The 4251-nt window shown below is 42.0% G+C and overlaps 1 pseudogene across 1 annotated transcript; it reads left to right on the plus strand.

Annotated features, from left to right (window-relative positions):
- The first annotated feature begins 415 nt into the window (after positions 1-415).
- Positions 416-4251, plus strand: LOC311621752 (mortality factor 4-like protein 2; annotated as a pseudogene). Its single transcript has 2 exons — positions 416-420; positions 2375-4251. The product of its transcript is annotated as a mortality factor 4-like protein 2 (transcript).

A 4251-nucleotide genomic window follows, 5' to 3' on the forward strand; every position in this document is an offset into this window, starting at 1 on the left:
GCTTCCCTGTTGTGGATGGCCTCCCTGGACCAGATCAGAATTGTAGGCTCCCTCTAGCTGGGGCACTTCTCACCAGGGAACTAACCAAGCAGCCCGGTGATACACCTGCGGACTCAGCAATCTGCAGTGGGAGGTTTTGTTGGTTGGCGTGTCTCTGTCATGTCATGGGTCAATGTGTCCACTGACTGCATCCGCAGTCCCAAGCGTGGTGCTGACAAATTCTACATGGTTGGGTGAAAGGAGCCTGCTGCCAGTGTATGGGGCATTTCATCTCTAGCAACAAATCACATGAACCCAACTTCTCAAGTACAATCTGACACTAACATACAAAGACCATACATTTTTTTTTTTTTAACTGCAGATTATTTTTTAAATCCCCATGCTTCTCTGCCATAATGTTGTTGGGGAAAGCACCATGAGGTATGCTTGGTACCCTTGTGCCATTTGGTAACTTCTCTGTGCAAATAAGACATTTAGGCAGGAAAAAAAAAAAAAAAGATATTCAAGCAGAGATGAAAACAGGACATATGAATACATGTTTGAGACAACAGCTATACTACCTAATTAGTGTCATTAAAAAATATAAGTTGTGCCAAAACTGGCCTGCGGACTGAAAGGTCCCAGGTTCAATTCTGGTCAAGGCCATGTACCTTGGTTGCGGGCATATCCCCAGTGGGGGCTGTGCAGGAGACAGCTGATCAGTGTTTCGCTCTCATCGATGTTTCTAACTCTCTATCTCTCTCTCTTCCTCTCTGTAAAAAATCAGTAAAATATATTTAAAAAAATTTATCAGTTGTGCCAAAACCGGTTTGGCTCAGTGGATAGAACATCAGCCTGTGGATTCAAGGGTCCCAGGTTTGATTCCAGTCAAGGGCATGTACCTTGGTTGCAGGCACATCCCCAGTGTGGAGCATGCAGGAGGCAGCTGGTCGATGTTTCTCTCTCATCAATGTTTCTTTTCTTTTTTAATAATTTTAAATCAGTTTATTTATTTATTTAAATATATACTTTATTGATTTTTTCACAGAGAGGAAGAGAGAGGGATAGAGAGTCAGAAACATCGATGAGAGAGAATCATCGATCAGCTGCCTCTTGCGCACCCCCCACCGGGGACGTGCCAGCAGCCAAGGTACATGCCCTTGCCCGGAATCGAACCCGGGACCCTTCAAGTCCGCAGGCCGACGCTCTATCCAGAGCCAAACCGGTCCCAGCTCAATGTTTCTAACTCTATCTCTCTCCCTTCCTCTCTGTAAAAAAAAAAAAAAAAAAAAAAAAAAATCAATAAAATATATTTCTTAAAACCAGTTGTCAGTCTTGTGAATTTAATGATATTCTGGATTTAATAAAAATGTGGGAAAGTAGCTATGTATAAAAATTAAATCTATTCCTGGGACAGAAAAAGGACTACAGAAAAACTTAGAGGCGGGGGAGGGGGGGGAAGGCCATAATTTAATTTAATAGCATTATACAAATGTTAATTTCTTTGTTGTGATAAATGTATGATATTAACAGTGGGGAAACTGGGGAAAGAATATATGGAACTCTGTACCATCTTGTAACGCCTCCATAAATCTAAAATTATTTCAAAATAAAAGGTTAATGGCTATTGGAGGGACAGCAGTGATCACATGTCCGGTGCTGGGAGGAAGTGGATTCCATTTCAGGCCATTACCAGGAAAACTAAGTTTGCCGCATAGTAAGGATCAGAAGACTTGATCCTGATTATAGAATCTTGAGTTGTCTCCCACCTCATCCTTTCAAACAACCCTGGAGATCTGTAAGATTCTATCTGGGAAAACACTAGGAGTTCTTGGAAGAGCAAGAAGAAAGAGGATTATTGGTGGAAATAAAAACAGGGTTGAATGAGTTTCAGAAAACAGGGTTCTCAAACTCGTGGATAACAATCTGCAGAAAAAGACAACTTCAAAAAACCAATTAGAAGCAATATGCAGAAAAATAAGATGAGAGGGGCCTCATCAGCAAAGACAGCTGGTCCACAGCAGAATCTGGAACCAGCCCTCCCAGGCAGATGGTAGAGGGTGGGGTGCTCTGTAGAGAATCCCTCTTCTGTATTGGTGAGGAAGACAAAGAACAAGCAGAAGACTCTTGGAAACAGGGATGGTGGCAATACCAGTGAAGCTCCTTCAGTCGCCTCAAAAGAAAAGGGCCTGGGCTGACCCCACTGTTGAAAGCGAGAATGCATTTAAGAATAGAAAGGCCCTAACTGGTTTGGCGCAGTGGACAGAGCATCGGCCTGCAGACTGAAGGGTCCCAGGTTCGAATTGAACCTGGGACCCTTCAGTCCGCAGACCAACGCTCTATTCATGAAGCCAAACCAGTTTTGGCAAAATATATTTTTTTAAAAAAAGAATAGAATCGCCGTTACAGTAAAGATTCCTGAAGAATTAAAACCATGGCTTGTTGAGGACTGGGACTTAGTTACCAGGCAGAAGCAGCTATTTCAACTCCCTGCTAAGAAACATGTAGATGCCATTCCAGAAGAGTATGCAAGCTGCAAGAAATCGCAGAGAAATGTCAACAACAAGGAATACGCAGCGGATGAAGTTGTTGCAGAAATGGAAGAATACTTCAGCGTGATGTTGGGCACTCCGCCGCACTACAGATTTAAGAGCTGAAATCCTCTGGCTCCCCTTGATGCGCCCGAGTCCCAAGTTTCTGGAGCACCAGACCGAGATTATTTGTAAGAATTGGAGAATTCTGGCATACACGCCCGTTGATGAGAAGAGCCTTAGGTTATTGTTGGGCTATTGGTGTGATATCCTAAAATATCTGGCAAAGAACGCTGCATCTCTGTTTACTGCCAGTGATTACGAAGCAGCTTTGGCTGAGTACCACCGCAAAGCCCTGTGAGGGTCTTCTGAGCACTCACCATCATGTCTGGTATCCGTAAACACTCTTTTTGTCCTTAGACTTTTTCTCATATAATTGATGTCTTTTAAAATTGTTAATGTAGGACCTGCACTACCACCACCTGTCCACCATCCAGAACAGAAATATCATTGCTGACATGTACACATAAGGAACTGTCTGACATTGAGATTGGGTCTCAAAAGAACTGTTGGCCCAGAAAGAAACTCACTACAGACTGATTCACTTGCCTTTCAGCATAACCATTATTGCTTGTCTCATTTTCGGTTCTTATACGTGTATTTCCAGTAGGATATGATCTCACTCATCCAGGGGAAACGGTGAACAACATAGACTGATGAACAAGCACAGGCCCAGAGACAAGGAGCCATGGGTCAGACTGTTGGACCTCAGACGGAGGGTGGGGATAAAGGGGAGAGATCAACCAAAGGACTTGTGTGCATACATATGAGCCTGACCAGTGGTCAAGGACAAAAAGGGGGGTGGGGAGGGGTGGGGGATGGGACTGGGGGGATGAGGACAAATATGTGATACCTTAATAAAGAAATTTAAAAAAATTGTTAATGTATAACAGGACTTATATTTCAGTTTTTCTGTTCTGTTTTAAACAGAAAATAAAAGGATTACAAGCTCCTTTTCTCATTTCAACCATTGTATGCAGTAATTAGACAAAAAAGATACATTCAGTAGAACATTTTCTTCCATGCTTGACAACATTGCTTGAATGTTGGTGGTTCTATCTCTTTTACATGACACAATTTTCTAATTATGTGTTAATGCTATGTGATAAAAAATGCCCTGATTCCTAGTGCCAAAGGTTCTACTTAATGTATATTCTGGAAAACACATGCAATTATGCTCTTTTTTAAATGGTGCTTGAAATAAAACGGCCCAGCCTCTGCAAGTCCATCTATGTTGTCCCTCAGGCATTCTTTCTTTGCTCTGATTGTTGAAGGATGGTGGTTTGTCTCATGATTTTTGTATTTGAGTCTAATGCACATTCTAACATGATAGAGGCAATGCTTTATTGTGTAGCCACGGTTTTCTGGAGAAGTTGATATTTTAGGAACTGTATTTCAGATCTTAAATAAATTTTTTCTGAATTTCAAAGCAAAAAAAAGTTAAAAAACTGAATCTAGCTGAAACCGTTTTGGCTCAGTGGATAGCGCATTAGTCTGTGGACTGAAAGGTCCCAGGTTCGATTCCGGTCAAGGGCATGTACATTGGTTGCAGGCACATCCCCGGTAGGGGGTGTGCAGGAGGCAGCTGGTCAATGTTTCTCTCTCATCGATGTTTCTAGCTTTCTATCCCTCTCTCTTCCTCTCTGTAAAAAATCAATAAAATATATATATTAAAAAAAAA

Source organism: Pipistrellus hanaki (assembly GCF_964339955.1).
Source record: "Pipistrellus hanaki genome assembly, chromosome: 4".
Lineage (NCBI taxonomy): Eukaryota > Metazoa > Chordata > Mammalia > Chiroptera > Vespertilionidae > Pipistrellus > Pipistrellus hanaki.